This window comes from Etheostoma spectabile, chromosome 8 (genome assembly GCF_008692095.1).
Source record: "Etheostoma spectabile isolate EspeVRDwgs_2016 chromosome 8, UIUC_Espe_1.0, whole genome shotgun sequence".
Lineage (NCBI taxonomy): Eukaryota > Metazoa > Chordata > Actinopteri > Perciformes > Percidae > Etheostoma > Etheostoma spectabile.
The window spans coordinates 28,216,186-28,234,924 of NC_045740.1; the positions used below are offsets into that span (position 1 = coordinate 28,216,186).

General features: G+C 45.4%; 1 protein-coding gene and 1 long non-coding RNA gene across 6 annotated transcripts in view; one reads left to right on the plus strand and one right to left on the minus strand.

Moving 5' to 3' along the window:
• Positions 1-5,877, plus strand: part of LOC116694633 (uncharacterized) — an 18,103-nt gene extending 12,226 nt beyond the window's left edge. Inside the window, exon 3 of one of the 2 annotated variants that reach the window (XR_004333234.1) lies at positions 5,566-5,877. This is a non-coding gene — a long non-coding RNA (uncharacterized LOC116694633). Of the gene's footprint in view, positions 1-4,935; positions 5,130-5,565 lie in introns of those variants that run through there. The other variant, XR_004333233.1, reaches the window with a different exon arrangement.
• hipk2 (homeodomain interacting protein kinase 2) overlaps positions 1-18,739 on the minus strand; it is a 72,596-nt gene that overhangs the window by 26,560 nt on the left and 27,297 nt on the right. The gene's annotated exons all lie outside the window — the stretch shown is intronic.

Below are 18,739 nucleotides of genomic sequence, written 5' to 3' on the forward strand. Positions count from 1 at the left end.
TTCCATAAGCAACGCTAACAACTCCAAAAATCTTACAATGAGCTCAGCTAGGGCGCAGCTCAGTTGTTTGTGTGCGACGTCTATGCAGCGCTTCATTGTTCCCGGTTGGTAATTACCTTTCTCCTGTGGTTATTATAATTCTCCAGCATGCGGCTGTAAGTAATACATCTCATTTTCACCTGCCCCCAGCTCCATGCAGTACCTTCTAGACAACCAACCCCCATCGCCTGGTGACGGGGTCAAACGGACAAACCTCTTTCAACCGGGTGGAGGTGTGGGGAGAAATGACAGAAAGGAGATGAGGAAGGGAAAGACTGAAAGGTTGGGTTGGGCACAACAATGGAAGATGGATGCCCAACCACCCACCCACCTACACACAGACACACATATTCTGTCCCCTCTTGCCTCTCTTGTCAAATGAAATAGTGCCAGGAAGGATTTTGTGGTAAATGATGGGTATCTGTCATACAGAGATGCTTTCTGCGCACACAGCCTGGAGAGATGGTAGATGCAAAGAGGGGGTTTCAAGTCCCTCCAGCCCTATTAGGGTAGTAGACTGACAGTCAGACAGTATTAGGCCAGTCTACGAGCCACTGGCCAGACACTGACCCAACCCTCCGGCATGTGCAGCTCTGCTCCATGAAAATCTGACTTTTAGTGGAATCTCAAAATAAGAACTTAAAAATGGGTAATTCATATCATATGATGGCAAAAGAACTGTATATCACAAAACAAAATATGGACACGTTTCTTGGAAGGTTGCTGCTGGCCCTTCAGAATTCTCTCTTTGTCCCTACTCCCCACTTTGAATATGCCCAGAGGAAATGTGGGTCACACAGTGAGCTGGCTAGGAGTGGGTGAAGCCAAACTAAAGGCAGAAAATCCGACAGACGATAACACATTCTAACACGCGGTCACTCAGTCAACCAGCGAGCATGTCAGCGTGGCTGAGACATTCACCAAAACAGACAGGAAAGCAGCACAGCGAGCAGCAAGACCCGGTCCGCGGATGGGCGCGGGCGCTCAGTCAGGCAGATGAGATTGTGTCGGCTGCTAAAACCAAAGCCTTGATCACTAAAGCAGATTAGAGTGAACGAAGGATTCAGTGAGCGAGACTTAAACCTTTCACCAGGCTACAATCTGTCCAGCCCAGTGCCAGCAAGTCCCAGCAGCGCAGCCCTAAACTGCTAAATAGACTCCATTTCTATCGTAATATTTATATCACTGCCTTTCAGTCAAAAAAAACCCCCAGCATGACAGTTATGTAAACTGTTGGCCAAACCAATCACAATCTCATCTTCTTGCTGGCTTAACTGTCTGTCTGTTTCCCTCAATAGTAGTGTGTCTGTATTTTTTGCTGTCTGGTTGAAAGCATTATTGTCATGTTATTGTTCAGTTTTCTTCAGCAGTTGCTATAGTCCAGAGCAAAAAAATCTCAAGGCTTTGCATTGATACATCCCATTCTGCTGATTTAGGGTGACTAAGAAATAGATCAAGTGATAGAGGAACAGAGAGAGAGGGGGGGGCACAATCAATGTGGTCGGCTTGCGGAGCCGCGCATACTGGATTTGTGGTTAAAAAATAATCCATTTAAAATGTGGCGCCTGTGAACACATAGCTAGGAGCCACGGGGGCGCCGTCCTACCATTGAAATGGCATACATCTCCCCGCCATTCAATACAAGCAAACACACACACACACAAAACACATGCACACACACACACACACACACACACACACACGCACACACACACACACAGTTCCAATCATAAATGGTGCTCTGGTTGACTAGTTCCTTATTTCTGGGGCAAGTGAAAGCGCATATGGGGGAGACATTTGTACAGCAAAACTTCACCTCCACCGACACCCCGGGCATACAGTACATGGGCTACATTTCACTACCTCTACCCATCCCCCCCCCCCCCCCCCTCCACCCCTCCCTGTCTCTATCACTATCCCTTGTATGACTGCCATCTTCCTTCCTCCCACCCTGTCGGGCAGTAATACCATCTCCTGCCTAATCAAATTCTGCTGTGTGTGACATGAATTCTCGGTGCCCATGCTGCGCTGCCTCACGACAAGCTACAGGGCTGCAGAGAGCTGTAACTAAACCTCACACAGGTCCTATACAGCAGCTCCCCATCTCTCCAAAATGTAACACGGGAGAGTCCTCCTGGATGTGATTTCCCCAGCCTTACTCCAACATCTGCCTGTTTCTCTGCTTGTCTCAGTATCTGCTGTCTGTCTGTCTGTCTGTCGGTCTGTCTGTCTGTCCATGTACAGTGCTGCTCTCTTCTTTGTGGTTTATGTGTGTGTTTCTGGAGTGCAGTAGGCTCATGGTTAATTAGGGAGCAGATAGGACAGACTGACAAAGGCTGATACAAATTGTCACCCAGCTGCGGTCAGATCTTAATACTTATAACTTAAAACTCAATTACTGACTGAACCCCCCCCCCCTTTGTCGCATAACAGCAATCTCACAAGCATACAAGAAAAAACAACAATCACGGAGTGTCCTTTGGGAAAGGTGAAGCCTCTGCCGATCAAGAGTCTCCTTAGAGTCGTGTCCCTCTATCTGTCCCAGCATGCACCCTGCCCGCTGTGCCTTCAGACACTATTAACGCCGTTCGTCACGCTGCATTCTTCCCTGATAAGAATTAGAAACGTCATCACGTAGAGAAACAACAGCAAGATTATTAAGGCTTTAGGGAGGAATTTGGACGAATAGGTCGTCCCCTCATAGCATCTTCAGAGGACTTCCTGCTAAGACAAACGAAGACAGAAGACAAAGACGTGTTATGAAGGGGACAGGTGTGTGCTTTCTTTCTTAAAGTTTAGGCCACGTTAATACACATGGCTTGGGCTGAGATATTACTACTGGTAATTCAATGTTTTCGCACATATTCATGGATTATGGAAAGATTTATAAAACAGTCAGATGTTTCTCATGTCAAAATAAGCCGTTAAGTAACAAAAAATACAAAACCAAAAGCAAATCTCCATCAGAACCACATATATAATTATATATTATTATAATATATAATTTGGCTTTTTTTTTTTTGGCAATACATATTTAATTTGTGTTGCCACTGCATTGTGGAATGTAGCTTCAACTCCTTTCATAGCGCAGGCAATAATAATAATACGAGATGTCTTCAAAAACAATCAGTCACAATGACAGGTAATTAATTTGACCAAGCAACAGGACCCTGCAGTCATTTGTAAGAGAAGTCACAGTTATTCACCTCTTAATGACAATACCCACGTATTGTTTTTCCTTCTTTCTGTCATATAGAGAGCGATCATTTTCTCCCGTCCCCTACACGGTCTACCCTGACAAACAATGAAGGCATGCTCACCGTTTAAAATGCCATTGTCTATTGAGGGCAACAATTACTGTACAGCAACAATCAATGTGGCATTATCCTTTTCATGTAGCTACACTTGAAGATTCAATTACTAGAGACAAAATGACGTTGTCATTTCTGCTGACGTCGTCTCACTCAAGGTGAAAACGGACAGATGTGAATCCATCTAAATAGTTATTTGACTCATTTCTATTCTGCGCTGGGTCCACCAAGTACATACATGGTGTGGAATTAAATAAATGTTATGTCTGATTAAGACATAAATGTATTGTCTTAGTTTGGCTTTGCCTTGTAAGTATAATTGTGGTGGACTCACCAAAAGGGGGAAATCAGTGATATGTGACAGTGAGGGTTGATATCCCAGAGGATGTACATACTAACCCCGATCAACCCTGGAAATCAAGGTGCTTTGCTGGCTCTGAGTTAGAGTTGAAATTAATTATTATTATTATTATTTTTAATTAGCTTAGTTAACTCATAGAATGTCATAAAATAGTTCATCACTAGGGAGCCTGGATAGCTCACCTGGTAAAGCGTGCGCCCCATACAAAGGCTCAGTCCTTGTTGAACCTGCGGCCCTTCGCTGCCTTGCATTCCCTCTCTCTCCCCCCCCCCCCCCCCCCCCCCCCCCCCCCCCTTTCACATCTTCAGTTGTCCTATATGATGAAGGCCTAAATTGACCCCAAAAAAAATCTTCGAAAAAAGAAAATCCCAATTTCGCCTTAGCTTTGGTTTGAAATATACACTCAAAATAATAAGGTTACTCAATAATTCCATGAAACGTACCAAGCCATAAACATAAATGGAATGTGATGCACGTGAGATAATGAATGGAAGGGGCTCTTGTTTTTTTTTCTGAGGCTATGCACGTCAAATTGCCTTTTAACCTGATAGTCTTTGGTTTCTGTTTCGCCCTCAAGTTACAAATCTATAAACAAAGATACAGACAGGGAGGGGGGGACGGTCATGTTTACGAGCCAAATGATAAAGTATAACAAGAAGTGATAGCACCACCTGAGATTGGAGACCGTTGCTCTCGGGAGTCTAATGACAGACAACATTGTTCAGCTCTTTCATGAATGCAGAAATATTTTTTTTCGACAAGACATACCAGGGAAATGACAAACATGCTTTCATCGTGGTATGCATGTAATAAAAAACATTCCATACAGATATGCATGTCCTGTGACAGCCCTGTAACTGATGGTTGCCTTCCTTAACCAGGTGTTTTCCTGTCTTAGCTTACCTTGCCCAGAGGGAAGACCGTCCCCTCTCACTGAACACACACAACAGAGGCCTTCTGGCTCTGAACATCTCTTTTTTGTTGTCGAGAGGCAACAGACAGTTTTTAAGTATGAGCGCAAACTGTGGAGCAGCAGCACTGGAGGGGCCTGCTTGGAGTCAATGGGAATTTTAAACCAGCGCTAAACATGACACATTTACGATTTCTCAGGCAAGAAATCATATCGCGCCGGAGACTGTGTACAGAGGAATTCACTCTTTCTCCTCTATTTGTCTCCCTCTTTCCTGCTTTTCTTCCCCTCTCGCCACTTTTCTTCCTCCGCAGTCTGTGTGAGAGCGGTCTGAGGGTGCTGCTGGAGGGAGTCCAAAAGGACACAGTGTGAAATGAACACAGCTCTGACCTCCCAGACACCCCCGACACAGCCAATCAGATCACTTCTCCCTGACACATTGGGCACTATAATTGGTCGGGTGGTGGGAAATATGACCAGTGGGGATTCAAGTGGCGGGAAAAAAAAAGGGAGGGAAGTAAGGGAGTAGTGCTATGGCTCCTCAATGCACTTTAACCGACCCTTTGCCCAGGACAGGACAGGAAATCTCCAGAACAAAAGCTAGCTGTCATCTCCGCCTGACGGGCTCGCTCTGAACAAAGCTGCTCTCAGCTGACTGGCAAACCAACCAATCCCAAAGGGAGGTAGCCTGTTGTAATCTGGTTCTGTCTCACAATTCAGACGTCTCTGGTGAACAAAGCAAAAGAGCGTGTCCTGAACCCTCAAACAGGAAATGAGTCAGAATGTCGATCCTTTCCCTGAGATGGAGCCTCAGCTGTGGCCGATAGAAGGTTGCGTGTATAAATACAAACATGTTCACAAAATGATATACACACAAAAAACAACACATAAATGAATCCGCAGAATGTCTCTCTGTTTTTCTCTCTTCTCCTTTTAACACGTAGGTATGGATGTGTACACACCCTTCTCCCAGACACCCCTGCTCACAGCTGCACGCCCCGGGCTTTCACTATGTCCAGCCCAAACGCAGACTCACATCAGCCACATTCCACCGCCTCCCAAAGCCCCAGAGGGTAGCTTCACAGCTGGGTACCAAGCTGGGCTGTTCCCTGCCTCTCTGGCTCAACTTTCACCACCCCCGTCCCCCTCCTCCCCCCTTCTGTTCACCATTTCAAGCCCCCTAAAATGGAACATATCTTTCTTTCACCCCTGCGTTAGTGTTTCAAATTGTTCTGCAGGAGAAATTGTCCTGCTCCCGCTGCCATTGGCTCATTCAAAATTGACACGATCAGGTTAAACCGAACAACAGTGGATCAAGAGGACCAAAAAACTGGTGGAATGTTAATGAGGTCCTTTAGATTCTGCTGCCATTGAATATTGTTTTATTCTCTTTTTGCTGCTTTTTCTCAAGGTGTGTCATGTTGATAGGGGTAAAAAAAGACCATGTCAGCAAACAGGCTACATAATCTAATAATCTCATTTGTGACTGCAGAGCAGTCAATATACAGTATATGAAACTGACATTATCATGCAATAAATGAAGGTACGGCACAAGTTGCAAACAGGAACCTGGTGAGATACGAGACTTCTCTTTATCAATTCCTCCTCTTTTTGCACTTGTATGCTCAGAAGCAACATACAGAGGGTGTGTGCTATCATTTACCAAACTATCAATTAAAGGTGAGAATGAGTTGAGTGAGAGTTGAGTCAGGTCTTTACATTATCAGCATCAATGTTCCCACAGCAACTCTAAGATCCAGATGTACAGGGTGAGGGTGAAGAAGCACATTTCCCACAGCTTTAACCACAAGGAATGTTGCATTTGGGGAAACCAAAACTCATGAAGAAGCCTCAGCGACATGTGTCCTTCCTGTCCATGTGGTTCTCACTGGCTCCAAAAAGGAGAAAACACTGTAAACAGCATGGCCGATTGGACAGAAAAGCTGATTCCACAGCAAAATACTCCCCGACTGGCACATATAACTGGTACATGTACATGTTTCTGAATGTGAGTGTGCACATGTGGGTGTGTGAGTGTTAATGGATGTGTGTGTGTCTGTAAATAGTTAAGGTCAGGCTCTATTTCATCATTTCAGTAAATGCCACGCAGTATATCAGCCTAACTGCATACGTCTCGGGCCATTTCCATATCTGCAATAGAGAAACCCCATCTCCCCTTTAGAGCCGCTCCCCCGATGTGCTCAGAGAGCCCAAATAACACACACGCGTGTGCACAAATGCACACACAAACACACACACGCGCGCATCTCTGATGAGCTGACACAGAAAACTAGATTTATTAACGGGAGGGAGAAAAGGAGAGATGCGGAATGCGTGGGGGGAAGGGTGTGGGTTAATTTCAGCAATGGACACAGGTTGTTGTAGACAAAAAAACACACACACACGCACACGCAAAACACAACCCCCCCCACAATTGCAGCCGTAAAGTGCATCACTCTCCTCCAAGAGACCTGTTTATATCAGACCTGTGACACAAAAGCCACAGCGGCATGCAGGCTTATCTTTGCACATCCCTTGAAACGCGACACAGCCCCCAAAGAGCTCCCCGGCGCTCCACATGCCACTTTCAATTAGTTCCACAAAGACAGTCTTCCTCTACCAAAAGGAAGATGCGAGCTCATTACTGAATTCCTCTCTGCTCTTGGCTTTGAAATATAGATCAGGAGGCTATGTCTGACTGCCGGGGCCCTGGATGGACCATGCCACACCAGTCCAGAGCAGATGAGCGCAGAGTGCCATCTGATGGATTAGCCACCGCTCAGGTTTAACAGCTACCGCAGCTTACCTTCTATCTTGCCATTAGCTCTCTGCCTACTTCTCTTTCTCTCATTTTGCGTTCTCCCTCTTTATATCTCTCTCTCCACTAAACAGGCTCCCTGAAGCCACAGCTCTCAGCACTTAAACCCACAAATGGGAAAATACCAGTTCTAATAATCTGATGAGAGCGTAAGAGAGAAGCAGCAGAGCAAATGTGGATATCATTTCGCACAGCGGTACTATTATAGTAAGCGTAGACAGGCTGGAACTGATAAGGCGATGCAAATTCATTCAGGTATTCTAATGCAACTAAAGCTGAGCAAAGCTACAAAGGTGGACTGTTGTGTAGGAGTTCATCAAGGTTAGGTTTGACACATTCAAATCCAGAGACTCAAAATTACTCTGTAATAACAAAATATGACGCGACTACTAATAAAATAATGCATGCCAATTGTGAGTTATTCGGAAACGGTGACACGCGGTAACAATGCTTTCATAAAAACATGGCAGCTGCATTCAGCCTGAGAATTAATACTCTGTGGGAATCTATTTTTTATCTAGCCAGAGCAGAAAACACAACAGCCACCGTGATGCAGCTATGCTAGTTAAGGCTTTCCCCTCAGGACCAAAAACAGAACGTCCACTAACATCTACTGTTTACTTTGTGACTGATAATCTCATTAACTACACATGGGCTTCCATTCTGCCGCACTACCTTTAAAACACTGCATGCATGTGTGTGTCCGGTGTGCACACGGCCAACATCTTTATCCACACATGTTTATAACTTCAATTAATAACTTCCATTGGCACCGTCCTCAGTAGAATGCCACCAGCTAGGTTAATAGGCAGTTAATGAGAAGCTATCGAAGCTATATATCGAAGCTGAAACTAGACCATTAGGGATGGCGCAGGGAAGAGTCACGTGACCCTCTGACACTTTTGTATTGGAAAAAAAAAAATTGTATTGTGCCCTCCAGGTACTCAATCTACCGTGTCAATCAGCCACTATGTACAGAGGTATTAGACACAGGGGTTGAAATTTCCGTTGCTAGGCCACTGATGGAGATTCATTGTAGCAAAAGGGGGTAAAGGGAGGGGAGGAAGTGAAAGAGGTAAAAAAAAAGGAGGAGTGGGTGGCTGTAATGTAATGGCAGTGAGAGAAGAGGGGTATAGGGTCTTGATACTCTCTCTGATTCGCTCGCTATGCAAATCACAACAATCACAGGAAATGCCTGGGCCTTGGCTCCAGCTAATTGCCACGCAATAACAAAGGAGGGCTTCCTTTGAGCGGAGAGGCAAATTAAACATTAGTTTAGAGTTTTCTTGGAGACCGAGGGATGTTATAATTACCCAGAAACCAACACATCAGCACTTTTGCACGCCACGCGTCCCACTCTCGTGGCCTGGCGCAGGAAAACAAATGTATCTCATATTCTGGGAGAGAGGCGTTGGGTGGGGGTGAGAGGGGTGTAGGTGAGGAGTACCAGGAGGGAGATGCAGCAGGAGGGGTGGAGGAAAGAAGATAGTGAAGGGCATGGAGAGGGATGAGAGCAGAAAACAGGGGATGGGGGAGGACAGAGACAGAGAGAGACGTGGGAGGATAATGAGGAAAGGAGGTGGAGAATGATAGCCCGTCTCTCCAAACCACTCCATGCTGGTAGTGAGGCATCAAAATGTACACCCACTATTAGCATGTTCACCCCACCCCTCTCCTCTGGCCTTTTTTCCCCCTCATTACCATCAGGCATGGTGCATAAGAAACGGAAAGCACAAACCAAGCTCATTTCCCATCGCATGTTAGCCTAAATATCACAGCAGCGAAGGAATGAGAACAAATGGGTGCTAGTTCGGCCGTCTAGCTTGCCACCCAAGGGTTAAGTCTGCGAGCACTTCATTAATGTGGGTCGGTGCAGTGGAGCATGTTGCAGGCGAAACAAACAAGGCTGGATCGAGCTGAGATATGCAACCATGGAAACTTCAGGAGACGCCCTTGGATCTCCTACCCTCCAGGGGAGGGAGGCAGAGTCCCTGCCCCAGTCGGGAGCGCCGGCACTGGGCCTTGAGCCACGTGATGTGTCCTGGATGGCTGGTTCTCTGTTGGCGATCTATGTCTGAGGGCAGCTGCAAAGCCTGACACATTCACCCAGTGTGTCTAACCTAAATGTTCATGAATGTGCCTGTCTCTCCCTTTTCCTAAAGCATGCCCCTGCCCCCTATGTGTCTGTGGGTCTGCTTGTCCATTTCATACCAATGTGCTAGATTGCCAGCCTGTCTCTCTGTATTCTTGCTGGTCTATCTGGCTTTAGTGTCTGCCTATATCTCTGTCTGACTGTTTTTTTAGGTCAGGTCTGCTTACTTGCCAGAACGGCTGCCTTCCATCGCACTGTATGGATGCATGAGCTCATACGAGCCACTGACCATGCCCTGGAAATGTAATCGTCCAGCCCCGTTGGATGTATGTTTGTTCTTGCACACGCAGATGTGCATACAGGAGTGCAAACTGCCCTCCATGTACACAAACAAAAGGTCCACTCAGTTATAAAAGGAGTTTTTTTTTGTTAAACAGAGCCTGGCGGTTATGTGCTCTGTTAGTACTTCTGCTCTAAAAGCACAGGTTCAGTGCTGTATTAGTCACACAAAGCTAACCCATTTCTCACTTCCCACACACACATACACACACACACACACACATCCCTCTACGTCAGCAAGCCAAACTCATAAAACACTTTAATTGGCATGTAGTAATTTCGCTAGCTCTTATAATAAAAACAACTTTTTTTTCTACCCCAATTGCTTCTCCATGTTTATGTAATGGAGCTTGTTATTTTCTGCCTTTTCATATCCCCTCTCATATAAATGTAAGCTATGTGAATAACAGCCTTGATAGACCACAGGTCCTCAAGGATTAGTTACTTTTAGGGAAATCAGGGCCGCAGTGATACTTTGTTTGCAAGCAATCCAGAGCAGTGACATCAGTTAATTACATAAATTGGAGCGGGATCAGGGCAGGCATGAGAGAGATTATGACACAGGGGCAGACCGAACGGCTAGAGGGACACAGCCCAGTGTTTCTGACACCAGCATTCAGGGGAAGAAGGAATTACATCACCATGTCAGGGTTATGTAAAACACTAGACCTGCTGTAGGACTCAAACCCCCTCTGAGAAAAAAAACCTTTAGAAGCAAATAACTCCTTCAGAGACATGGAGTAAAAGATTTCTTCACTTTCAGGAAAGTGAGTCAACTTTTGCATCACTCTATATATATGCATGTGGATAAAAACAAAAAACAAATCCATCAGTACTTCCAAGAAATGACACCCAGGCTAAAGATAATGTGTGCTCTGTGTGGTTAAAACAGAAAAAAAAAAAGAGAGACCTGCTCGTGAGCCGGCACTAGAGGGGGTGTGAGATCTCCACCTCTTTATCAGTAGGCCTAAAGTCTACCCCACAGACGCTCAGGAACCCAGAGGGGAGATCAGAGCCTGTGTGATCCAGTGGCTGCTATAGCTCCCCCGGCCTGCTCTCCCACTGCGGGGCCTCCTGTTACGGCGCAGCCAATAGGGAAGAGAGGGAATACAAAACACTGACCTGGTCCCGTCTACGCATGCAACCTTCCAGGATCTTTAGCGAGGATTTCACCCCCCTCCCTCTGCAACTGCATTTACATTCCACTTTGCATTCCATTAATTTCCATTTGACCACACTTGCATGTTTTTGCAGGCCAACATGAATAGTCATGAGCGGCACATGCACTCACAAAAAAAGATAAGCAGCCTCAAGCACACAAATGGGTTGAATCTTCTTTTCAGTCATTGTTCACACTTAAAGGGAATCATTTTAGCTTCTGCAGATCTAATTTGGGATATGTATTTTAATTCAACACGTCAATTATGAAAACAAGCAGCCTGCTGCTTCCTGTTGTCCCCACTCCATTATTCCCCCTTGTCATAAACTCGGATTTAAACTGATTTAAATTCAGCGATCCCTCCCGTCTGCTTTGCGAAGAAGCGAGGAGACAGGCATGATTGGACCTTGTTTTCTTCCCTCAGAGGAAAGGCATCTCAACAGGCCCGCTATTGACCACATCCACCAGGGGAGGGAGTGGGTCAATGTAACAGAGAGCAGGGGACCATTTTGGACCACTTAACTATAATCAGTAAATGCACCCCAGTTGCAATTAGCGCAGGGCCACCCTGAAAGTGTTCATTTTGCTCACAGCTCTGTCTGTGTTTCATTCTGCTCCACAGGAACTTTGTAATGCAAATAGCACTCCTCTCTCCTGGCTGATGGGAAAGGAGGCGCTAGGTGTGTCGGAACATGCCGCTGCACCCACTTGGAAGGCGTTTTAACGAACACACTTGCTTAGCTGTCTTTCGGGCAGAAATGTTCTATGAATTCTAATATATTTGGAAAGTACATTGTTCTGCTCTAGCCAACTTGCTGTAAAATAAAGCTTGCAAAAACTGGCTTCAAGTGGTGAGAGCGTACTGAGGGTCAGCATCTGCTGTACGCAGGCTCAACATTTGGGGGCCGATGATTTTGCTCTGGTCCAGGGTCTGCCCTGCTTCACCTGTCTGCAGTATATCTAAAAGGGCTGTTATGACTTGTCCCCAGACGCTTCAGCAGCCGGTTTTAGGCAATTAGCCCCACAAAATGGCTTCTTTTCATGAATCAAGACTTGGTAGAGCTTGCGAAGGAGAGAAGGAAGCTCTTTTAGGCTGAAAACAAAGAAGAAACACCAACGTGACAGGTAGCTGGTGCCATCACCCTGAGCCTCTCTCCTCGAACTCATTATTATTCACTACACTTAGTCATGGATTGTCCCCCCCCCCCTCGCCTTTGTGAAGAAAACGCAAACAAACAAACTTTCTGATGCTGTAGTTATGATTGATTTGACGATTCAAAGAGATAGACCCAGACACATAGACATGCACTTGAGTTCAAGGAGTCTGTTAAACCCCTGTCTTCCGGCAGTAACGCTTGCCTTTGACTGATTCAAGAGCAGCAGAGTGAGCTCCGTAGCAGCGACGGCGTCTGTGATGCTTGTGGGTACAGCTATTTGACTGTAGGACACGTGTTAGCACACAAAAAACCTGCACAAAGGAAGGCACAATCCAGTACCTGACCTCCTTTTCTCTCAACCACCTGTTTACTGCGCTAAAAGGAAAGAACAGTACCGATATTTACACTTTTTTTCCCCCACAACTCCTCTGTGCCACCAATTCTGTACATGAGTATATGAAAAGATTTCAGTTAGATATTTCTTTTTCCATCCTTTATATTCAATTACTAGCCTAGGATCTGCTGAATGTTCTGAAACATGCTGAGGCAAAGCTCCTGCTCAGACACCCAACAACTGTATAAAGAAATCCATACTAGCACATCCTGTGGAAGCTCTCTGCCCTTATGGCCAGCTGAGAAGGATGAGGCTTTGTGATCCTATATGTCCTCTGGATGTGATGATTGAAATGCCAGGCAGATTTGCGTAAAGGGCAGAGGTCAGGATAAAGGAAATGGAGAGAGGAAGAGAGGGACGGAGGACATCGGGGAAAAGGAGGGTGGGAGGTTTAGGGAGGATGACGACGGATGGGAAGATGTAAAAAGAAGCAAAGAGTGGAAAGGGGGACAAGGGGCAGGGATCACTAATGAAACTTCCCTGCTGTTTTCTCAGCTGTTCTTCTTCAGTGCCATGAGCAGTGCTGTGTACGAGGCCAGAAACTCTGGGTAGACTACTGTAAGTGGGCCATCTCTCCCATTTTCTTACTCTTTCAAATACACACTGAGTGGGAATGGTGAATGAACACACCTAAAAACCTGACTGACCTCTGATTTAAAGCCTTACTGTCACCATGGACCTGGAGCCCCTACAGTACGTGTGTTATGTGTTATGTCAAGAGCATGGCACCAATATTGACCCAGGATGGAAGTGGAGGATGGGCCTCTGGGTGCTCCTCGACATCATCCTATTTTTGCATTTAAAACCTGCTTCAAACCCAGAAAGATGCAAACCTATTTGACAGCACTGCTAACAGCAAAGTCACGCCAAAGACTTTAGTAAAAGAATTATAAATCTGCTCGGGAGATGTAAAAGAAGAAAGCGTCTCTGCAAGGACAGCTTTGACTCAATGCCAATAATAATAACATTGTCATGGGTAAAATCTATACTTTTTTCCGCGCTGAGAGGGAGCACAAAATGCACAATGCACACAGCTGGTAACAGGCTGCAGATGAAAGCCAATTTGGTTTCTTTGTGTAACCGAGAGCTTCAGTTGGACCACAGGTCCCTGTGGAACAAAGACAGAGAGAAGCGCGGGAGGAAGAGGAAGAACTAGAGAGCAAGAGAGGGAGAGGGAATGAGATAGTGAAAGGGAGAAGGAGAGCTGGGCAAAGAAGAGAGAGAGAAAGAGAGAAAAGGGCGGGGGGGTTGCCCACCTGGGCAAACAATAGCAGAGAGATGAGAGTGTGGCTCAAGGGCCCTCCCTGTCCCTAAAGTACACAGCTGTTGGTTGGGGCAGGCAGGCGGATCAAAAACAGCCCCCGTCTAATTCAGGTGTTGCATCTTCAGAGGCACATAGACAATTTTGGAACGAGAGCCTTGGTTGCTATGGTGACGGCCGCAACAGAGAGACTCTTTTCAGAACACGTGAAATTTTGCCTGTTAATGTTCCTAATTCATTGTGACACAGAACAGAAAACGGGTAGAAAAGATTTGCATACACACTTCTAAAAGACGCAAGGAAGTTTTACTTAAGTCTTTGATGTTGAATGCATTTCCTGCTCAAACGAGAGTATTATACTGTTTATTTGGGTGCTGACAGCAGCTTGTGCAGGATCCGTGGTGTGTGTTAATGGATTTGTGTAAAATGTCTTTTACCGAGCTTTGATTTATCCTAAGGTTGCTCGAGCCTTAAATGGAATGTCTACAGAAAACATGTGGATCCACTTTCATGTAATGCTCTTGATTAGTAGTGAAAAGCGTAGTGTTGGTGAATGACCTGCGAACATCTGCTTGATATGACCTGTGAACGTCTGGTTTGTACGTTGATGGCGAGTCCGCTTGAGTGCCAAAGTGTAAATGGAATCACATATAGAACCACAGAGGAGGGGGAGACGCATGTAATTCCTTTCCACTTGGTACAAGGATCTGGAAAGACGAGACCTGGAGCACATGGTTATAGTAAGACCGGTTAATAAGGTGCAGCAAGATATGATCTTTCCAGACCCTGCCTCAGTTGTCCTGTCTGTCGAGGCACCGGTCTGAGCTTTAAGTTGGCTGATGCACTGAGACTCCTAACCCTTCAGACAACAACACTGTCGTTAAAAAGAAGCCATCTGTTTGATGATATATAGATTCTGGCTGTAATGGCAGACTGTGGCGGTGTTGCTGCCTCAATGCTGTGTTTAAAGGGCTGATCGGTATGTGCGGTTCATGCTCACAACGCGCACTGAGATGCCGTGTTTTCTCTGCTCCGGGATAGCCGGTCGGGGAAAACCCGGTTCCCCATTGCATGTGTTTACTGTATACATGGGTGTATGTGTGCAAAGACCTTCCCTGGACGCTGTAAACGACTTGATCCTGCAGGGCCATTAGGTGGTTTGAGGATGTAAACATTGAACAGGTTGTGTGTAGCAGACAGGAAATAACCTCTGTGTTTAATCAGCCAGTCACCCACACACACGTGTCTGGTATGGTTGAGCAGCTACTGTTCCCATTTTACAGCCTATTGTTCTTTCTTTTTCTCTTCTTTTTGATTGTAGTATTTCTGCTTTTTCTTCTCTGTGTTATCTATAATCTCAGTGGAACATGTTTTTTTGGGGTTTTCTCGGTGGGCTGATATATAGCCTCTTAATGCTCTTTGCAACCTCCCAGCTTGTGCACTCAATAACCAGCTGAACTCAACAGACAATCCGACGCTCCTCGCTCATAAAACACTGGGATTAGTCTTCAAAGCTCGGTGGCAAATCACACAGGAGAAGTTCATTAGTTTGCAATGGGCTTTTTTGGGGGGGAAATTTAGCAATGTAGCAGTTTGTATAGAAATAAAATCCCCCTCCCCCTTTGTGGTCTTCTGAAGTGATCTTTCAAGCCCAGATGTAGACTAAAACTCCCTTGGAAGCTGCCCCATTCCTAATGCTAACCCTTTAAATATTTAACCAGGATCCAATACAGGAGTAATTATTTTTCCAAACAAATTACGCCTCAGGCCCAAACCGCCGGAATCTGATACACCACAGCGATACATTCTGTGTCACAAGGCGCTATTAGTCATTTTAAATTATTTATCAAGCTTGGGTGAAATAGGATTTGCTTCAGACTTATTTATGACTGGCATGCTGCTTAAACAGAATCTTGAGTGGCCTTTCTATTCCAAAAGAAACCAAGTCTCCTGTGGCTCATCCTCCGAAAACCCCGGAGACGATCATTTGTGAGGACAAGGTCAATAAAAGAATGACAATGCTGTTGCAACGGCCTTTACTGATAACATCCAAACAAGATTGCTATGAAAGACTACTGCACAATAAAAACAGATAGATCCATCAGAGTCATAACCAACCCTTAACCCTCTACCCTTTTGTTGATCCCTACATGTCTTAAATGAGTCCTATGAGTCAGGAGTGTATTGTTCAAACCTGGGATACCATTATTTTTGTTTTATTTCACCTATATTTTCACAGGCAAGTAATTAAGAGCAAGTTCTTATTTACAATGGCGGCCCAACATGTGGCATTGCCACTTAACCCTTGTGTTGTCTTCCAGTCAACCATGAAAAAAACAACATTTCTTTTCAACATTATTATCGCTTTTCCTTCCTTTCCTACATTTTTGTCACTTTTTCAATGTTGTAGGAGCTTTTCTTGATGTTTTTTGATATTTTTAATGTTGACATTTTCAGCGCTTATTTCAATTATTTCCATTTTTTTGTGACAAAAAAACAACAAATTAACTGAAAAGGGGTCAATTTGACCCAAGGACAACATGAGGGTTAAGGAAAGGGAAGGAGGCCATACATATAGTCCAGAAATGACATTCTCTTCTTTTCATATTTCCCTCTTCACTAAATCAACACATCTTTTATAAAAAATTCCTGATCCTTTCCAAGGTTGACTTCCATAAATATGAACAAAGCGAGGCGTTAATTGGAATCTAAATGTCACGTGGTGATGTCGCTTTATGACTTTATGAATGGTGCTGAAGATAGCCCGTGTGGTAAGAACAGAGCCACATTTAATTCTGCCATCTGCAATGAAAAATAGCAACATTTTATAGAGCAACAACTGTCCCAGTGAATATGAGCTATGTTTAACTGGGCTGTCGAACATTTCAAGAGAGTTATTGTGTTGGGCCGGGGATGATACCGAATGAAGAGAGAGAGAGAGAGATGGGACGGGTCATCAAAGCCTCTTTTTCTCCCAACACAGAGGCCCCAGCTGGCTGGCTGAACGGCGGATAGCTCTGCCCACTTGCCTGCCGCAAATTAGCCAAACTATTTACCCTTGTATATGCACATTGGCAAATTCCTCCAATTGAGAAAACAAATGCATCTGTTTTGTTCTGTTGAAAACTTTATGGGAGCCTGCACGGGCCCCTGCACACCAGATATTCTCTGTCAACGTCGCAGTCATTCCTAACACACACACACACACACACACACACACACACACACACACACACAGCATGGAGCCAATTGCAGGTCCCTGCCGGGCCTCCCCAATCCCCCCCGATCCTGTCCCCGGCTAGACCGCTATAGCTAGTGTCAGTCTCTCTCAGTGTCTCTCTTGCCCTCTCTCTCTCTGTTTTCCCGACAATCTCTGTTTTTCTCTGTTTTTTTAACTCTCCCCCCCCTTTAATCGGACCAATCTGAATTTTATCAATACTCCCATGACCTGCCTTGTAATGTTAGGGGTCCCAAAATGAACGTTTCTTTTTTTTTCTTCTTTTCTTTAACAAGTCTTCATTGCCCTTGCTGCATAGTTTTCCATCCCGGTGCTAGGTTTTAAATATTCATGCGAGTGGATGGAAGAGGTGAGGGGAGGTGGGGAAGAAGAGAAAGGGAAGGAGGGCAGGAAGAAGCAGAGGCGGCGTGCAGCGGTGGGGGCTACCCCTATTCTGGAGCTCCCTGCGGAGGGATGGCGGGCATACAGGAATGGTGGAAGCGGGGAGGGGGGGGGGGATCAGCAGGAGGCCTCATAATTTATTTAAACCCGGGGGCACCTGTGCAGGTCAGGCGCTGATGGCAGCCATCACCGTGCCAACCCACTGGTGTTTAACTCCAGAGAAGAAATACAAATCTGTGGCAAGCAGGGAAATGAATAGAAACTTCACCTGTCCAGTTAATGATTTCAGTGGTAAACCGATTTCAGAAACAGTTGAGGGACATTTGAATGTTCTGCAGTAACTCTACAAACACCTGTAAGGTTAAACACGTTACTTGTGTGCTGCCAACATTTGCTAACCACCAACAAAAGCTTAGGTGAGGAAAAAAATCCCATGTTTCAAATAAGCCAATCAATATAGAGCAGACAGATTGCAGCCTCCGCGAGCTTAAGTGGGCGGCTCGCGGAGTTTTATCAAGGCGGCTTAATTTCCTTCAGCTTCCTATCCTGGGAAATGAATGGGAATTGAACTGCGAGGGAGAACAAAGACAAGTAGCCAGGATGAAACGATGAGGTGAAAATCAGAAATCTCTGTCTTATCGTGGGCGCGCAAAGTCCTACGCTACAAACACACACACACACAGATAGGTGTATCCATCAGCCAGGTGGCAAAGTTCACTTTTACCTTAAGAGTTAAATAATTCTCATTCTTTTTTCAAAATGACTGTGAGCGGTTGACTACTGTATATGTTCTGATTCCTATGCTTGACTACCGGTAGTTAATTAGCTTAGCTGCTACTTGTCTCCTGCTTGCCGGCTGCTCTGTGGAGACACATGGAAGAGCTGCCCAGAGGCAAATTATAAATGAGGAACAGGTTATTAGGATTCTGTCATGCATACTAAGGTGTTATGACTGTCATAAAAAGCACAGCAGTGAATACAGGGAGCAGTAATTATCATTTTACGGGTCTTTCTTTTATATACCAGATCGTGATGATATCCCATGATTTCAGCATCTACTGTCAACAACAACAGTAGTGTTGCCAGCTTAAAACATAAAGCTGGATAAAAAAAAAAACTAAATAAACCAGAAAGTCAGCAAAAAACGTGCCACAGCAACCACCCAGTCAGGCTGAACCTAATGAAAGCTCATCTGCATTAGTAATAATCTGCCACTGCTTGGAGGGCTGGGGGGTGGGGGGTGGGGGGTGGGGGTGCTCCAGTTCCAGGTGCTGGTGAG